This window comes from Lissotriton vulgaris, unplaced genomic scaffold, assembly GCF_964263255.1.
Source record: "Lissotriton vulgaris unplaced genomic scaffold, aLisVul1.2 SCAFFOLD_219, whole genome shotgun sequence".
Classification (NCBI taxonomy): Eukaryota; Metazoa; Chordata; class Amphibia; order Caudata; family Salamandridae; genus Lissotriton; species Lissotriton vulgaris.
In genome coordinates this window covers 2,267,415-2,287,471 of record NW_028246735.1, presented here as the reverse complement: position 1 = coordinate 2,287,471, position 20,057 = coordinate 2,267,415, and the positions used below count along the sequence as shown (strand labels likewise).

The 20,057-nt window shown below is 46.5% G+C and overlaps 1 pseudogene; it reads left to right on the top strand.

The window, feature by feature from the left end:
- Positions 1 to 1,207: 1,207 nt before the first annotated feature.
- LOC147665767 (uncharacterized) lies at positions 1,208 to 19,844 on the top strand (annotated as a pseudogene).
- The last annotated feature ends 213 nt before the right edge of the window (positions 19,845 to 20,057 follow it).

The window sequence follows — 20,057 nt, the reverse complement described above, 5'->3', positions numbered from 1 at the left end:
AAGCACCCTGCCTTCAGGATTTGAAGGCTTACCTTTGGGGTGACATAGTTTTTAGGTGCATTGACCTCAGATATAAGGAAACTTATATATGTCGCAAGTGATGCTAGCACCAGCTTACAGAAGCTGCAATGACAGGCCTGTAATCACAATTTGAGTGATCTCTCATTGATGGCATAATTCATGCTTCAGCCCCTGGGGGACCATTGGTGTACCTATGCCCTGGGTATCTTAGTACCATATACCAGGGACTTACAAGAGTATACTAGTAGCCAATGTGGGGGGCACCTAAGTACTTTCCATAGTCCAATTTAGGGAAGAATCACAGAGACTGGGGTCCTGATTAGCAGGATCCCAGTCAGACAAATCAGAAAAACATAATGACATCAGCAAAAAGTGGGGGTGACCATGAAAGCAGGTTCTACTTCCCTACAATGCCGCTTCCGTGGGTCCTACAGTGTAGAAGCAGTGGCCATGCAGGATGTGTCGCACTGCACTGAGTGGCCTGAGCACTCACTGGGAGGCTGCTGGGAGCTCTAAAAGTGAAACAAGGGACCTGGCACGAGGACCTGCCTTGTGCTCTCTAAACAAAAGGAATGGCCTGAGGAGCGGCTGGTGGTGGGAACAGAAACGTGGTGGGCCACTAGCCCTGCTAGAACAGCAGACTCATGAATATGAACATGGTTAGACACAAACACCATCAATCACAAGGAACTAGCACCAAGGGATGACGTCAGATGACCAAGTGACCGGTGCTGAATGCTCTCCTGTGGGTGGAAGTAAAACTGAATGACACTGGACCAGACCAGAGGCCGGAGAGGGCTGACCCCAGGCCCCTGTATGTATGGATTACTTTTAATATTTCTTTGATTTTATCATAAACCTGGCAGAGAGCTAAAGCTAGACCGGTGAGGGTGCAAGAGTGCATGAAGTGGCTGCAGAGCTGTGTCTTAGGACTTTAGCTCATCAACAGCAGACTGTAGTATGGACTGTGGCGAGACTGGAGCGGCCGAGGAATGCAAGATGGCGCCCGGGTGGACGCCACACGACAGGGAGAAGAGCAGTGTAGAGACACCGGATGCAGGAGGAATGACGTCGCGGAAGGAGGAGGTGAGGAGAAAAGACGGTTGATTACGAGGGAGAGGCGGAGAAGCGGCACTAAGGAGGAAACTCCAGAGGAGTTGGCGTGTTCTAGGAAGGAGACTGGAGGATGGAGGAGACCGGCGGAAGAGCAGAAGGCGACAGACCAGCACCGGAGAGTTCCCCAACAAACACCGTGCAAGTATCTGGACGTCCCCCGAGGGAACAGGACGCCGCGACACCCGACGCTACGGTCCTGGAGGACAGTAGCCCCAGGCAAGTGTCTTGGAGGAAAGGTTGGAGGAGGTTGGCGGTGAAGGGCTTCAACGGTATCTGGCACGAATAGGGCACTTGTAGTTTCTGAGTTGCAACCCCTTACAGAACCTCACTTTCCCTGTCCTTCAGTTGTTCTTTCCTCTCACTCACTACTTATCGGTGATCCAGGAATGATGGTGACGGGGAGCACATTATAGAGTAGTAAAATACAGTCCGGACAGTGACGGTGTTGTTATTTCTGTTTTAACTTCTGGGGACGCCGGCCCTGGTTGAAGTATTGGAGAGATACGGATTGAGGAAGAAGGCCTTACGCTAGACGACCATGATTCAGGACCTCGTTACCCTCTCATTTCGTTAACATTATTTGTGGTGCACATAGACTGTCGCACTGTTAGTGTTGAATAAAGTACTACATTGTAATCTTCCCAAAGACCACGTGTCTTATCCTCAGTAAAGGCTCTAAGTTCCGGGTTCCCCATCCATAAGAAAGGGGGAAAACCATCACACAGACACCGAAAGAGCATTTTTTAGAAGTGGTGAATGAAGATGAAAATGAGACGTGCATGTTTGGCTGCTGTGATGTCATTGTAATTTTTAGGTCTCGGCTAGGCAGCGAATCCTCGAGAGATGCTGTATACAGTATAATGGGGGAAGCTCGACCCACTTTCCGCCCATGCTTTTGATTGGCTTATATCTGAAATGCTGCATTCTGATTAGTGACCGGCTTATTACTCCCGCCTCCAGACTGCCATGACATCATTTTGTCCTTCAATGGCTATTGGCCCCTTTACTTAAAAAACTGTTTTGTTTCCCTGCCTCTCCCTGTTCCCTCCCGTAGTCCGTAACTTCTTGGACTGCACCCTCCCTCACCCCCTCTCGCTCGTGCCTTCTTTCACTAGCGCACTGTCATTTAAAATGCAATCGGTCTTGAGGAAATACGAGTCCGATTGCATTTTCAATGCTTTTTTGTTCTTTCATTGGTGGATGAATTGGCACTCTTTGTCTCGCATGCCCACAATGTTTACATCGTAGGCATGCCTGACTAGCCCCTCGCTCCCAGAGTCCTGAAACCTGCACTGCGGGGAGTGCCTAGTTAATGGTACCGCGCAGGACTCAGGTAAATAAAAAGCGCTTGAGCAGCACCATGCACAAGCCACTGTCTCGGCTCACAACCCCACGAAGCCGGCACGGAGAACGTGTCCCACACACACGGCGAACCTCACACATAAGTGTCTAAAGAGCACCTGGTCCCAAAGACGAGGAAGTGCATCAGGTGTGGAAGTGGCAAAGGAGCGCGTGAGGACCTTGGATGGCCTGTACAGTCACCTTTTGGACCTGTCCCTTCTTACATTATGTGAAAGAGAAACCCGCTGACAAGTAAAACACACGGTGCTCACCTGTGTCTCCTCTGCCTGTTCCACCCAGGTAGATTTGGCGGGTCCCGGACAGGAGGAAAAAGGCCGGGGACTCCTTTTGGATGGAAACTGGATGACCCTGCAGCTGGGAGGCTGCCATTGGGGCTCTGGGGCTGGCGGGAGAGGGGGCCGTCTTGCTGGTGGTCCTGGACTCTCTGGCCCTACCCTAGTAGCCGGTGCTTGGAGGCTCTGTTGGTGTTACTACCTCAAATGGAAATAGTGGAAAAGGGGTTGGGTTGTGTCCTGCTGGTACAACTCGCCCCCCAAGAAATGCTGAATTGTAAACACATGGTAACCTGTGGCGCGTTGGTATGAAGCGCCTTCATATGCACATGTGTGGAGGAATAAAAGGATCAATGTGGACAGTTTTGGTAACAAATGAAGATGGTGTTGTGCATAAGTAATAAAAGCTACGCAGTGGACACCATTTCCTTGAGGTGACTCTTTTTGGGAAGGGTGTTTGGGGTGTGGAAGACGAATGGCACGTGATACCCCACTATGATGCTTTCCTCTGTGTACTTCTACTTGTGAAGAGTTGTTTGCCCTGTGTAGGTTTGGTTCCTGCGTGTTCTCCTGTGACTAGGTATATCTTTGCTCGATGTTTCCTCCTGCGTGTTACCTGTGACTCGTTTTTACTTCTATCTCTCTTTCCCGTCTACCTTCCCCTTCACTGTCTCCCCACCCACTTCCCTCTTCCTCTCTCTCCCTCCCACTCTCTCCTCCCCTTTCCCTCTTCAGAGCTTACCTTGCCTGGGTTACAGCCGTGCAACATATTGATTTTCTTTATGGTGATGTGTGCATGTGATATTGTCATTGTGGTAACTCGTGCGTGTAGTGGTTACATGGCAGTGTGATATGTTGGGGTGACATCTGTGGCAGTATGTTGTGTGTGTTATGCTGTGTTCTGCCGTGACTTGTGCACGTCATGATGTACATCTTGGTCACGTGTGCATGTTAAAGTGTGCGTTTATTTGAATATGATGGGGTCTGTGGCTTGTGACTGGCTGTGCCAATAGTGTGGGCATGTGATGGCATACACGGAAGGAGGTCACAGTCAGCAGAGCCTTTCTGATCAGCACTTATTATTCTAAGCACAAGCACTTAAGAGCATACAGTAGTTTCTTTGTTCACAAGGGTTTTCCGTTTCAGGACTCAAACGTAGTGGTACATTTGTGGTTTCAGTTCCTTGAAATAGAGCTGTAAAAGAGGTGATGCAGTAAAGATAATATTCGAATCCTTTGTGTCAGAGCCTTCTGATTCCCCTGGAGACCCCTTCTATAGTCCTGAAGTTAGTTTGGTTATTGTCTGCCCCGTTTCCTCCGCTCCCCTCTTAGCAACAAATAGGGAAGTGGTGTGTCTCTGGCCCAGTTGTAAGTAAAACAAATCTAGCACACTACTAACCACATGCTTCCAATGACCCGATATGTGTGGACAGGCCTGGTGGTGCGCCCTCAGGTGTCAACACAGGTAGTATTCCCGACCGGTCTCACCTGTAGCAGAATATACCGTTTTAACTTGCATACAATCCAGTGTTCAGAAGTGCTATGCCCCATATTTTAAAATCTGACGAATGACAGTTGTTTCTATCTCGCAAGTGATGTGTTAGTAATTCTTAAACGCATGCTTTCAGGGGTATTGTGGGCCCACCCACAGGAGTATTACTGTCTGCTTCTCCTCGTGGTATTGGCAGTTTGGTTATCAGTCTGCCTATTGGAGGCTTGCATTGCAATTCATGACAAATGCACGAGAGACTATTTTACATCCAGTTATCACGCATACAATGTTTTACGAATTATATGCAAAAAGCAGCCTTCTTTTTGATGTTTTTTCTAATGCAGCAGGCAGCCCTGTTTTCTTAAATGTGTTTGAGCAAACGTGACTTTCGATCGAAGTCTTAATGCAGATTGGAACAACTTTCCCCGGGATGGCTGTCCCCAAATCTTGAGATTTGAACAGTTATCTCATGGCCAGGTGTACCAATCAGCAACCACCACTTCTTCTGGCCAACCTCTCCTCCTTCGTCCTTTCCATTAGCTATCACGTCCTTGTTTGCGGCACCACTTCCTCCTCCTCTCCTCTTACCACCCTTTCTCTCTCCCCACCCATCCTCTGTCCTCCTCTCCTCCTTCCTTTCCATTAGCTATCACTTCCTTGTTTGCGGCACCACTTCCTCCTCCTCTCCACTTACCATCCTTTCTCTCTCCCCACCCATCCTCTGTCCTCCTCTCCTCCTTCCTCCTTTCCATTAGCTATCACTTCCTTGTTTGCGGCACCACTTCCTCCTCCTCTCCACTTACCATCCTTTCTCTCTCCCCACCCATCCTCTGTCCTCCTCTCCTCCTTCGTCCTTTCCATTAGCTATCACTTCCTTGGATTTAAAAGAGTCCCAGACTACTTGTGGAGAGGCAGTATCGTTATTTAACAAAAAATAATCTTTAATAACATTAACCATAAATTGAAGATATTCTTCGTCTAGTAATAAATTTCTTTGAAATGACCAGGATCTGGTGGAGTTTTGGTAATCAGTAGAAAATTGCATCTCAGCAATTATGGGATTATGATCTGAGATAACTTGCGGTAATATCTCAATGCGAATTTTATCCAAGAAAATTGAAGAGACAAAAAAATAGTCTAAACGAACAAATTTATGGTGGGGAGTAGAAAAAAAAGTATATCCGGGGTCATTATAATGAAATTTATTCCAAACATCAGTTAGCCCATTGCTAAGTACCAGGTCTCTAAGTGCTTTATAAGTTTTAACCTTCCGGCCCATATATCTCTTTTCTAATCTAATATTCCAATCAGCTGACATGTGTATATTAAGGTCTCCACAGACAATAATCGGTTGTGTCCAAGTAGATAATTCTATATTCATAGCGTAAAACAATTCGGCATCATCCAAATTGGGACCATAAATGCAACATAAAGTAAATTTACAACTTCCGATTTTTAGCTCAACCAGTCCCCATCTACCCCATTTATCAGAGAGTGTTTTTAAACATTTCCCTACTCCTTTTCGCATACAAATGGCTACACCCCTTTTGATACCCATTTGTTTAGACGTAGTTAAGACTTCCAATCCCAAATTATTCAAAAGAAAACGTTTATCCCATGAAATGTGGGTTTCCTGCATACAAAGCAGATCAATATTCAACACTTGGAGCATTGTTCTAAGCATAGCAATCTTCTTTGAGTCATTAAGGCCATTGACATTAATAGTACAGATTTTCACCTTTTTATACATAACAGAAATAATAGAAAAAAATCATCGACCATCATCACAAGTATTTGCTCTTCAATATTATCATCTAGATGCCTTATAGTCATCCCTGCGTTAAACACCTCTGCCTTACCCCCCACCACCAACCCTTGCCCTTACCCACCCCCACCCTTTTTCCCTGAACCCCTCCCCCCACCCTCCCCACCATATGAGGCATAGGAACTTTCAGTTCCTAGAATGAATGGATGCCGTGTCCCTGGCCCATGGCGTCCCTGCTAAAGATAAAGATAAAAAAAAAAAAAGAAAAAAAAGAAGAAAGAAGAAGAAAAGAGAAAGAGAAAAGGTTAGCAAGAAAGAAAGTTCAGAAAATTCGAGAAAGCAAGAGAGAGACTATAGAGATAGAGAAACATAGTGGTCCTTCAATCAAATAGTTGTTAAACGATGTTGTTAATACTCTCAGATTCTAAATTCTACTTTAACGCACTATACATTAAAGTTCTTTTTTTTTTTTTTTATTCTTTTTTGTTCAAAGAGAATCCAAATACTCCTTAGCTTTAATGATAGAAATGAAGTATTTTGTTTGGCCCTTGTAGATAGTTTTTAATTTTGCGGGACCCTGAAGAAATACTGTTACTTGCTTCTTCTGAAAATCAGGAATTAGTTGTTTCAATTGCCAACGTTGAGCCACAGTAGCTTGACAATAGTCTGGTCTCACAAAGAACTGGAGACCTAGGCCGTCCGCTTTCTTATCTGGCCTAGCGTTTTGAAATATCAATTCACGAGCAAGGAAATTGTTAAATGACACCAAGATGGCCCTAGGGTAATTTTCCTGTCCTTGTCGTGGTTTCCTTGTTATGAATGGAAATCTGTGTGCTCGTTGTACTTCCCGAGCCCAGTCCCAGTCAGTAAATTCAGGAAAAGCATCGTTTAGCAAATTAATAATGAATTTCCTCGGGTCTCCTCCTTCTTTATTTTCAGGGATCCCCAAAAAACGCAAGTTGGTTCTACGGGCCTGGTTTTCCAAACTGGCTAGTTTATCAGATAGATCGTCCTTTTGAATTTTAAAGTCTCCCACTACGGGGTGAGACAATCAGCTTTGCAAACTATAAGAGGAAAAAAAAACAAACAGATTTTAGGGACAGACTAAACAAGATTAGGCAGGCTGAGTTTGATTTAGCTACCGCATACAAAAATAATGCCAATATAGAGGATGTACAAATACGACTAACCATTGAACGCTCAGGTCTTAGAACACATATTGCCGAAGAAGTAGCCGCAAAATTTAAACAATATAAAACGGAACGGTACGAATTCAGTGAACGTACAGGAAAAATTTTAGTACAGCGCTTACGACAAAAATCGTCCTATAACGAAGTACAATGTGTTAAAGATACAAACGGAGTGCTACATGAAAGCAGAGAAGGTATATTAGAGGCATTTCAGGGTTTTTATAAGATGTTATATAACGATCTCAATAATGAAGTTGACAAGACTCTTAACTCCACAGATTATTTCCATACTATTAATCAACTTTCTTTGAGTACAGATGAGATGGATATATTTGCTAGGTCAATAAGCTGGGAAGAGATTGAAAGGGCTATCACGAGCCTCGCGGCTGGTAAAGCTATGGGGCCCGACCAGATCCCTCTTGAATTTTATCGGACATTCAGATCCTTGCTGAAACCAGAATTGCTTAAAATCTTTAATATAGCATTCCAAGACAAAGCTCCTGATTCCTGGTCTACGGCTACTATAGTTGTTTTCGTCAAAAAGAACAAGGATCCAAAGGAATTAGGCTCGTATAGGCCCATATCCTTGATCACAGCTGACAGCAAGATCTATTCTAAAATTCTTGCAAATAGACTAAACGATGTCATGCCGGGTTTGGTTTCCAACATTCAACACGGGTTTATTAAACACAGGGACACCACAGACCACGTGAAACGGGTTATTGCACTGCTGGATTGGGCCCAGGCAAAGGAATCCCCAGTCGGAGTTATTCTACTTGATGCTGAAAAAGCGTTCGATAGAGTTGATTGGGGGTTCCTTTGGTCTGTGCTAAAGTGGAAGGGTTTTCCATCACAATTTATCCAAGCTGTGCAATCACTTTATTCAAATGCAAAGGGTGTAATAAGGTTAGGTGCGGATATTTCCAGTCCATTCCTAATCACCAGGGGGACCAGGCAAGGGTGCCCCTGTTCTCCACTTTTATTTGCGCTTTACTTAGAACCTTATTTGAATAGATTAATTACGGAACCGGGTATCCCACCTGTTCGACTCCATGGGATTGACCACAAAGTCTTAGCTTACGCAGACGATGTGGCCATTGTAACCTCTGATTCTTCTTCTGCCTTACCTAAAATAATAGAAATTGCTAGTGACTTTGGAAAATTCTCTGGATACAAACTAAACATCTCAAAAACCCAAATTATACACTCTGAAAATAATCCACCTACTGATATCCCAATAAACGATACTGCTACATATCTTGGTGTAACTATATCATCTAAAGTAGATGATATTGTTGGATTAAATTTGGATCCTCTACTCATATCCACTAACAGAACCCTAGAAAGGATAAATAATCTACATTTATCTCTATTTGGACGGGCCAATGTTATTAAGATGTTGATTTTCCCAAAATTTCTTTATTTTTTTCGAACAATTCCCCTATTTTTTTCTATGTCTCTTTTTAATAAAATAGATCGGATGTTGTCCAGATTTCTCTGGGGGTACCATCGCTCAAGAAGATCTTTAAAATGGTGTATTTTACCGCAAGGGCGTGGCGGGCTGGGTGTTCCGAATTTCAGAATGTATTATTGGGCTATAACCCTTAAAACAATCAAGGTTCTATTATTTCATGATCATCATAATGAAACCTTCCTGTCACCATCTATTTTTGAAATGCTTCTGGGAGCTCATGTGCGCCAATGTTTACTGTTATTCATGGAGCCGAGCTACTACAAAAAAACAAAATTTAAGGTTCTTCTCTCTGCTTTTTTGGTTTGGAGACAAATAAATAAAGCTTTACGGATAATTCCAAAATTTAACTTTTATACACCCATTTCTTGTAATATTTCGTTATCCGATACCCTTCAAGATATCCCCACGAATCGATTCCGCCTAGGACAGATTCATTCAATTGGGCAATTGTATAAAAATGGGGCTTTAATGTCTTTTTCCGAACTTCAGGAAATATTTGGTCTCTCCAGAAACGAATTTTTCAAATATCTACAAATTCGTAGTTTTTTGGAAAAAAAAAATCTCTTATATAGCAACGAAATGGAGACCAATGTTGTTATGGAGAGTGGTAGGAGGGATAGCCGCATTGGTACAATTTATCAGCTAATGGTCAATAGGCTGCATGATGATCTTGATCAACAAGCCCAGAAATGGGAAAGGAAACTGTGTATAGAAGGGATAGATCTGGTAAGGGCGTTTGAGACCAGCAATAAAACATTAATTAACAGCTCTCTTAAAAGCCAACATTATATGGCATCTTTAGACCTCTATTACACACCGGCGAAACTGGCCAAATGGAAAGCTACGAAAGGCATTAATTGTAGCCGATGTGGTACTTTAGCAGCAGACTCATGTCATATGTTTTTTAGCTGCTCTAAATTATCTGTATATATAGATAGGATAGAAAAGTTTTTGACTAATTTGCTTAACATTAATATTAAGTTATGTCCATCTGTGATAATTTTCGGCTTATATGTTCCCCCCGAGAGTCTATCTGTTGATCAAGAGCACTTTCTGTTTATTGGAATGTCTATCTATCGCTTTTGTATCACCTCAAGATGGCTAGATGTCGATCCACCATCATTTGAGCAATGGTTGGGAAAGCTGTTAAACGTATATAGAATGGATAAAGCAGTGTATAAATTGAAAGGACACAGAAAGAAGTTATATGCTAGGAAATTATGGTCTCCTATTGATAATTGGATTTAATTTTCGACCACATCTGTAAAAAAGAGATATTTCATGTTTACTATATATTTATTGTTTTTTCTCATCCTTGTATATTGTATACCTCTGCCATTGAAAATAAAAAAATATAAAAAAAAAAAAGCTATCACTTCCTTGTTTGCGGCACCGCTTCCTCCTCCTCTCCTCTTACCATCCTTTCTCTCTCCCCACCCATCCTCTGTCCTCCTCTCCTCCTTCCTCCTTTCCATTAGCTATCACTTCCTTCTTTGCGGCACCACTTCCTCCTCCTCTCCACTTACAATCCTTTCTCTCTCCCCACCCATCCTCAGTCCTCCTCTCCTCCTTCCTCCTTTCCATTAGCTATCACTTCCTTCTTTGCGGCACCACTTCCTCCTCCTCTCCACTTACAATCCTTTCTCTCTCCCCACCCATCCTCTGTCCTCCTCTCCTCCTTTGTCCTTTCCATTAGCTATCACTTCCTTGTTTGCGGCACCACTTCCTCCTCCTCTCCTCCTTACCATCCTTTCTCTCTCCCCACCCATCCTCTGTCCTCCTCTCCTCCTTCCTCCTTTCCATTAGCTATCCACGACCTTGTTTGCTGCACCACTTCCTCCTCCTCTCCACTTACCATCCTTTCTCTCTCCCCACCCATCCTCTGTCCTCCTCTACTCCTTCCTCCTTTCCATTAGCTATCCACTTCCTTGTTTGCGGCACCACTTCCTCCTCCTCTCCACTTACCATCCTTTCTCTCTCCCCACCCATCCTCTGTCCTCCTCTACTCCTTCCTCCTTTCCATTAGCTATCACTTCCTTCTTTGCGGCACCACTTCCTCCTCCTCTCCACTTACCATCCTTTCTCTCTCCCCACCCATCCTCTGTCCTCCTCTCCTCCTTCGTCCTTTCCATTAGCTATCCACTTCCTTGTTTGCGGCTCCACTTCCTCCTCCTCTCCACTTACCATCCTTTCTCTCTCCCCACCCATCCTCTGTCCTCCTCTCCTCCTTCGTCCTTTCCATTAGCTATCACTTCCTTGTTTGCGGCACCACTTCCTCCTCCTCTCCACTTACCATCCTTTCTCTCTTCCCACCCATACTCTGTCCTCCTCTCCTCCTTCCTCCTTTCCATTAGCTATCACTTCCTTGTTTGCGGCTCCACTTCCTCCTCCTCTTCCCATCCTTTCTCTCTCCCCACCCATCCTCTGTCCTCCTCTCCTCCTTCGTCCTTTCCATTAGCTATCACGTCCTTGTTTGCGGCACCACTTCCTCCTCCTCTCCACTTACCATCCTTTCTCTCTCCCCACCCATCCTCTGTCCTCCTCTCCTCCTTCGTCCTTTCCATTAGCTATCCACTTCCTTGTTTGCGGCTCCACTTCCTCCTCCTCTCCACTTACCATCCTTTCTCTCTCCCCACCCATCCTCTGTCCTCCTCTCCTCCTTCGTCCTTTCCATTAGCTATCACTTCCTTGTTTGCGGCACCACTTCCTCCTCCTCTCCACTTACCATCCTTTCTCTCTTCCCACCCATACTCTGTCCTCCTCTCCTCCTTCCTCCTTTCCATTAGCTATCACTTCCTTGTTTGCGGCTCCACTTCCTCCTCCTCTTCCCATCCTTTCTCTCTCCCCACCCATCCTCTGTCCTCCTCTCCTCCTTCCTCCTTTCCATTAGCTATCACTTCCTTGTTTGCGGCACCACTTCCTCCTCCTCTCCACTTACAATCCTTTCTCTCTCCCCACCCATCCTCAGTCCTCCTCTCCTCCTTCCTCCTTTCCATTAGCTATCACTTCCTTGTTTGCGGCTCCACTTCCTCCTCCTCTTCCCATCCTTTCTCTCTCCCCACCCATCCTCTGTCCTCCTCTCCTCCTTCCTCCTTTCCATTAGCTATCCACTTCCTTGTTTGCGGCACCACTTCCTCCTCCTCTCCTCTTACCATCCTTTCTCTCTCCCCACCCATCCTCTGTCCTCCTCTCCTCCTTCCTCCTTTCCATTAGCTATCACTTCCTTCTTTGCGGCACCACTTCCTCCTCCTCTCCACTTACAATCCTTTCTCTCTCCCCACCCATCCTCAGTCCTCCTCTCCTCCTTCCTCCTTTCCATTAGCTATCCACTTCCTTGTTTGCGGCACCACTTCCTCCTCCTCTCCACTTACCACCCTTTCTCTCTCCCCACCCATCCTCTGTCCTCCTCTACTCCTTCGTCCTTTCCATTAGCTATCCACTTCCTTGTTTGCGGCACCACTTCCTCCTCCTCTCCACTTACCACCCTTTCTCTCTCCTCACCCATCCTCAGTCCTCCTCTCCTCCTTCCTCCTTTCCATTAGCTATCCACGTCCTTGTTTGCGGCACCACTTCCTCCTCCTCTCCACTTACCATCCTTTCTCTCTCCCCACCCATCCTCTGTCCTCCTCTCCTCCTTCGTCCTTTCCATTGTCTATCCACGTCCTTGTTTGCGGCACCACTTCCTCCTCCTCTCCACTTAACATCCTTTCTCTCTCCCCACCCATCCTCTGTCCTCCTCTCCCCCTTCGTCCTTTCCATTAGCTATCACTTCCTTGTTTGCGGCACCACTTCCTTCTCCTCTCTACTTACCATCCTTTCTCTCTCCCCACCCATCCTCTGTCCTCCTCTCCCCCTTCGTCCTTTCCATTAGCTATCACTTCCTTGTTTGCGGCACCACTTCCTCCTCCTCTCCACTTACCATCCTTTCTCTCTCCCCACCCATCCTCAGTCCTCCTCTCCTCCTTCGTCCTTTCCATTAGCTATCACTTCCTTGTTTGCGGCACCACTTCCTCCTCCTCCTTACCATCCTTTCTGTCTCCCCACCCATCCTCTGTCCTCCTCTCCTCCTTCCTCCTTTCCATTAGCTATCACTTCCTTGTTTGCGGCACCACTTCCTCCTCCTCTCCACTTACCATCCTTTCTCTCTCCCCACCCATCCTCAGTCCTCCTCTCCTCCTTCGTCCTTTCCATTAGCTATCACTTCCTTGTTTGCGGCACCACTTCCTCCGCCTCCTTACCATCCTTTCTGTCTCCCCACCCATCCTCTGTCCTCCTCTCCTCCTTCCTCCTTTCCATTAGCTATCCACTTCCTTGTTTGCGGCTCCACTTCCTCCTCCTCTCCTCTTACCACCCTTTCTCTCTCCCCACCGATACTCTTTTCCCAGTTTTCTCCGAGATCTGGGAATGGAGTTGTAGCCCCCTCCTCCCCCTCACAGGGAGGCTTTCATGACGTTCTTCAACATTTATAACAAGTTAGTGTAGGGGTTCTCTGGTAGGCAGCTTTAAAAATGAAGGAGGCTACATTAAATGTGTTAACGCTTAAACAACACCTTTAAGTACAGGCGAAGACATCTCCTTAACAATCTCTATTATAAGGTCCCAAAGGCGAGACCTATTGGCTATGCCAATGCTTGTTCTACTTTGGATTGTTTTTTCGGGTGACCGATGGTGGTGAGCATGTCTCGGTGACTCGACAGCTCTTCTTTTTGTAACAATTGCATCCATGTGATGGTGGCACATTCTCTTCCTTTGGAGTTTGAAAGAACACATTTGCTTTATTTTTTCACACATTTATTTTTACTCACATCACAATTTTTATTTGAGACAGGTTGCAGTTTTAGGACACGACTGTGTGCTTCTTGCATGTGTCAGCAAGTGAGCATGTACAATTATGCATTGTAAATTTTCCCCTGATGAAGGACTCGAAGTACGAAATGCGTAGGTATTCTTGCTGATAAAAGTTTGGATAAACTTTTTAATTTTTCGAATATTTGCAAGTTGCCTTTGGAAGATCACTAAAAAGATTTTGATTTGAAAGAATACAAGTTTTTCGTGAAGAAGAATATATCCACAAGGGTTTGTAGCTGTCATCAGGGCCCTGTGCACAGTGTGACCTGGGACTATGACGACAGCCATCAAAGCATGGACACAGCTTCCCCTGACCCTGGACTGACGTCACACCAGCTCGGAGCCTTTGAACATTTCAAATCAGGCAGATTTCATGAAGTGGGAGTGTGTTTGGAACCAAGAGAGACCCCAAAACTGCCAGAAACCTCGAGATTACTGAAAGGTAGACACACTGTTGTGCATGGTAAGATATGCAAATTCCGTTAGAATTCCAAGACAAACTCAGGGTTGAAATAAATAAATAGCGAATGTAAGTGCGGAAGAAAGAGATATGCGTAATGTTTTGCACACAAGGGAGGCCCCCAACATAGCCCAGCTCTGCCCATCAGCCTCTTCCTGGTGCAGACTGGGCAGCATTCGAGACTTGATCAAAACCCAAGAAATCCAAAGCAGCACTGAGCCCTGATTTACAATGAGTTTCACAGAGTAATGACCGGGCACCCCTCGATCAGGAATCAATAAAACATCAAGTGAAAGGAAGCCGAGTATTTTTATTAATGTACCCACAATCTGAGCTTAGGCGCGGCTGTCATTTGTGTCACTGAGACATTGTTTGTGGATCCTGAGATGGACAGAAAATCAAATGTAAAGGGAAATCCAGTAGACAACACCAAATGTCCTTCCGGTCTGTGTTCCCACTCTTCTCCCAATCAGCACCGCCCCCCACAAGCTTGGGTGGACTCATCTCAGGGGATAGAGGAGGCCTAAGAAGGCGTCCATGGAAAACACAAGGAAAAGCTTTATATTGATTTGAATTTTGGGAGATGGATGCTGCGGGTAATGGCTTGGGGATGGCCGGAACCTACGAACCCCCAAAACTTCACAATAAAAGCCACCACAGTCACCCTGAGTGATGTGACAGAGATGCCTCTACTCTTTCTTACCTACATTGCCTGTAAGCATCAAACTTTGGTTCAAAATTAGAATGTCTCCACATCTCTGTGGCAGTAAAACAGAATGTGTGGAGAGCAGCAGAAGTCCCACCACCCAGCATTCCACCCATACATCAATATAAACAACCCCTCACATGTGTGGGCGGGCCTATTGTAATGGTGGGCAGTAAATGTGGTCTCTAAGTGGTCCTCACATGATTATAGTTCTGCCCTTCTCTTGTTCCGTGCAGAAGGTTCATCCACACATTTTATTGGGGGTGGGAACATTCGGTGGTGAGAATTTTGCAGCTTGCTTGAATTGTGAAGTTTTCAGTCCCAGAAATAGTGATTTCAACCCATACTGTGACATTGGGTGGGTATTCTGGAAATTAAACCGTGCTGGGATTCAAGCGAGCCAATTCACCCGTGGATCTTTCTGGCTCTTTCATTTTGAGAAATTTGCTGGGTTGGTAGGTCTCCGAAGGGGCTCCAGGCTTAGGAACTACAGTCATCCCAATGGAAGCGCTCCAAACAAAAACATTCCATGGTATCTGGTATGTTTATCCCAGCGCAAACCTATCAGAGGTCTACATGTGTCTAATAATGTAGGTCCAGCCGTGGATGGGATATGTCCCCGCGTGAGGAAGATTGAAGGGACTGTTGCAGTCCGTCATGTTCTGGACATCAAGAGTACGGACCGGTGGTATGGGTGGAGTATGGAGCTGGTGGCTAGGGTGGAGTATGGAGCCGGCGGTAAGGGTGGAGTATGGACCAGTAGTAAGGGTGGAGTATGGAGCCGGTGGTGAGGGTGAGGTATGGACCAGTGGTGAGGGTGGAGTATGGAGCCGGTGGTGAGGGTGGAGTATGGACCGGTGGTAAGGGTGGAGTATGGAGCCGGTGGCGAGGGTGGAGTATGGAGCCGGTGGCGAGGGTGGAGTATGGAGGCGGTGGTGAGGATGGAGTATGGAGACGGTGGTGAGGGTGGAGTATAGAACTGGTGGTGAGGTGGAGTATGGACCGGTGGTAAGGGTGGAGTATGGCGCCGGTGGTGAGGGTGAGGTATGGACCAGTGGTGAGGGTGGAGTATAGAGCCGGTGGTGAGGGTGGAGTATGGAGCCGGTGGTAAGGGTGGAGTATGGCGCCGGTGGTGAGGGTGAGGTGTGGACCGGTGGTGAGGGTGGAGTATGGAGCCGGTGGTGATGGTGGAGTATGGAGCCGGTGGTGATGGTGGAGTATGGAGCCAGTGGTGAGAGTGGAGTATGGACCGGTGCTAAGGGTGGAGTATGGAGGCTGTGGTGCGGGTGGCGTATGGAGCTGGTGGTGAGGGAGGAGTATGGAGCCGGTGGTGAGGGTGCAGTATGGCGCCAGTGGTGAGGGTGAGGTATGGACCGGTGGTGAGGGTGGAGTATAGAGCCGGTGGTGAGGGTGGAGTATGGAGCCGGTGGTAAGGGTGGTGTATGGCGCCGGTGGTGAGGGTGAGGTATGGACCGGTGGTGAGGGTGGAGTATGGAGCCGGTGGTGATGGTGGAGTATGGAGCCGGTGGTGAGAGTGGAGTATGGACCGTTGCTAAGGGTGGAGTATGGAGCCGGTGGTGCGGGTGGCGTATGGAGCTGGTGGTGAGGGAGGAGTATGGAGCCGGTGGTGAGGGTGGCGTATGGAGCTGGTGGTGAGGGTGGAGTATGGAGCCGGTGGTGAGGGTGGAGTATGGAGCCGGTGGTGAGGGTGGAGTATGGAGCCGGTGGTGAGGGAGGAGTATGGAGCTGGTGGTGAGGGTGGAGTATGGCGCCGGTGGTGAGGGTGGGGTATGGCACCGGTGGTGAGGGTGGAGAATGGAACCGATGGTGAGAGTGGAGTATGGAGGAGGTGGTGAGTGTGGAGTATGGACCAGTGTTGCATTTTGGATCACGCTGTCGCAAACATATTTCTAAAGTGCCGTGAGGCAGCCGCTGCTGTTATAGAGCGCACATTCTCCATTGAAATGGCTACTAAATTTGCATTGACGCGCGGTTTTACAGGTAAAACTATACAGCACACAAATGATAATGCGTGGAAATCAGGTTTCAGCGAATATTTATCCTTTGCGCATCATTCAGTGTAGGGTCTTGATTATTTTGAGCCTATTAAAATCTTTGTTTCCATCACACTCCAGAATTACCGATGCTTCAGTGGAAATATGTGCACAGTTCATTACCTTGTATTTAAAAGTTGTTGTGTGTTAGAAGGGACATCCTTTGGCCTCCCCTTTCACTTCCTCTTCCCATTAAGATTGTCAGAGAGTTCACTTTACAAAATTCTCTCACTTTGCAGCCACAGAAACATCAGTAAACACCAGCTTCCGAATAAGCAGATTTCTGGACGTATTTAGTGTGGAGTGGACTTGTGCTGGTTGTTGATGTCTAAGGAATTTGAGGCTGGCGCAGTAAACATGAATTTCATTCTCACCTCCTGGAGTAGCCAATGCTTGGAGCTAATGCATAAAGATTCTTGGTCTGTACGGGGCCTTTGTAACAATTCTAATTAGGGTCAGGGTTCGATGACGGATAGGAAGGCGGTCTCACATTCCCATGAATGAACATGTTGCAGTGGACATTACTGCTCTTGGCTCTGTTTTTATACACTCAGACTCTCTGTTCTTCTTTTTCCTAATTATAAATCTCTATCTCTCTCGGTTCCTTTTTCATAGGGCCCTCCCTTATCCCTTAGACAAGCACAGAGGAAGGGGATGTTTCACTTACTTTTAAGGTGATACAGCAAACCACGGCCCAGAGACCTGCACTTCAAACCACAGATTAGACAGCAGAGGCCTGAAATGGCGCTGAGATCATTCTCAAGAAAACCTTTTTAAACCCTTAAATAGAACACAGACAATAGCCCTTTCTGAGAATGAGGTTCACAGGCTGTACAGCCTGTCCACTATGCTTCAGTCCCTGGCCTCTCTGAAGGTCCTGGAAATCAAGAGGAATGGTATTGTTGCAGCTCGGGAGGTGGACTGCATTGAGACAAACAACCTCACGAAGAGCACACTTTTCTCTCCAAGGATTTCCACCCTCGATTTGACAAGCAATGATCTTAAACATGTGGAGAAAAATGCATTTTGCAACTTCCCTCATCTTACTCTCCTCAAGGTAGACACCACAGGTCTCAAGGTCATCGAGCTTCTACATTCTGGAATAAAGAGCATTGAAATGCTGTCCCTAAATGCCATGAAACATCAGGACTATCTGAAGATTTGAGCTGTCTGCACTGTGGTGTCTCGGCTGGGGGTCAGGAACTTGACAGTCGCTCAAAACTTCATTTCATATCTTCCTGCTGAGACCTTTGAAGGATGCTCCATGCTGTTGTCTCTCAACATGTCCGGCAACCTTCTTAGAGCTTTCACGAATGGCAAAGAAACTGCTGAACCTAAGGTCCTTTGTTCTCTCTCTAAACAAGATAAAAAGCTAGACCTGTGTGCACCCAGGACCCCCAATGTTCTGTCCAACCTCACACACCTGGATCTGTCTTTCAACCGCATCACCAGTATTGGCTCCGGATGCCTCCTCTGCTGGCTAATCTGGTGACACTGGATCTCAGTAGTAATTACCTTGTGTCCCTGGATAAGGACGCCTTTGTTGGTCTTCATAGACTGCAATCTCTGCAGCTGGACTGCACTTGAGTAGTGTCAGGGTGCTGGGCCGCAGGGTCAACTTACTGAAGAATGACAATAGCTCCCTGATCGCTCTGAACCAACTTCAGGCGCTATCCATCACATTTGAGACTCATGGGAATTTTTAAATCAAACATAAAGAACTCACTACTCTCTCCTTGGAAGCAAAGTCTGCAATAACTCTGAAATGCACAAATAACTGCAGTTTACTTGTTTTCCTTAACATTAGTGCTCCAGTGATTTTTATTGACTCGTGCAAACACCCGCCCTTCAAATTCGTGAAAGAACTTCACCTCCCTGAAACCCACATGGTGCTATGTCTACCACTTGGGACCAAGGAGACTGAACGCTTGGGGCTCCCGTCTTTTACTGACGTTGAATATTTGTATTACAGTTCATCTGCAGCTATGTCTTTCTATCAATCCTTGAGCCCCTTTAATAACAGCCTGCAGCATCTACACAATTTACCTCATCTCCATTTAAGAAACCTAAAGTTGGATTTAAAAAAGAATTTCCCGACTCCTGAGCAGCTGTTCTGGAACCTGACACACATTCGGACCCTGATCCTGGAGGATTCTGGGATAGAGGACTTTACGGCCACCATGTTTAGAGAGCTTGTCTCTCTGGAGCTCCTATCCTTCAAGTCCCAGCCTGTGAAAACTCTACAGGACGTTCTGCTCGACCACACGGAAAGTCTGCGGTACATCTAGCTGAAGGATATATATCCTTGGACTGTCTATGTGAAGATGCCTGGATCAGAAAATGGGTGCCCACCCACCCCCAAGTGAGAGTGCCAAAGCTGGTATTTCAGACCTGCTCCCTTGGGCCACAGAAGCTGAATTTCCTGAATTTCTTGGAGAAAGACTGCAGCTTGCTGATAGGTTACCCACTCTTCATTGGAACGTTCTCCTTCAACATGTTGTTCCTGATCACGGCCCTGCTGTATCACAGGGTGCGCAGGTACCTCCTGTATCTCTTCTACATGCTCAGGACCTGGTGGAACTATTGTGGGAGACACGACAGAGAGAGGTGATATGACTTTGATGCCTTTGTCTCTTACAGCAGCTACGATGAGGCTTGGGTTGTCCATGAGTTCCTGCCCAACTTGGAAGAGAGGGGACCGCCATTCTTCAAAGTGTGTCTGCATGGCAGGGACTTCGAGGTGGGCAAAGACATCTTGGATAACATCATGGACAGCATTTATAGGAGCCGCTGGGTGGTGTGTCTGATCAGCCGCCATTACCTGCGCAGCCACTGGTGCTCCTTGGAAGTGCGGATGGCCACATACCGCCTTCTGGCAGAGAGGAAGGATTCCTTGGTGATGGTGTTCCTGGAGAAGGTGTCCACGAGGAGCCTCTCCTGCTACCACCAACTGGCCAAGCTGGTGAAGAAGAAAACCTACCTGGAGTGGGAGGAGGACTTGGGACAGCAGCCTCTGTTCTGGGCCGGACTACGCAAAGCCATTGGAGGGGATGGAGTTGAGCAACAGGACATCATAGTCAAATGACACAATCTGTTCCAGACTCACCACAGATGATGGAGGAAGGCCATCTTCCCAAAGAAGGCGTGGGGAAGAGAGAAGCCCATTTGATAAAAAAGGATGGGATTCATAGACCAGCACGAAGAGAGAAGGCTGAGCTCACTTGAAAAGAACTTGCATGTAGCAAATCATAAAAAAACACAATTTTGATAACTCTTTTTCTTTCCTAACCACTGATTC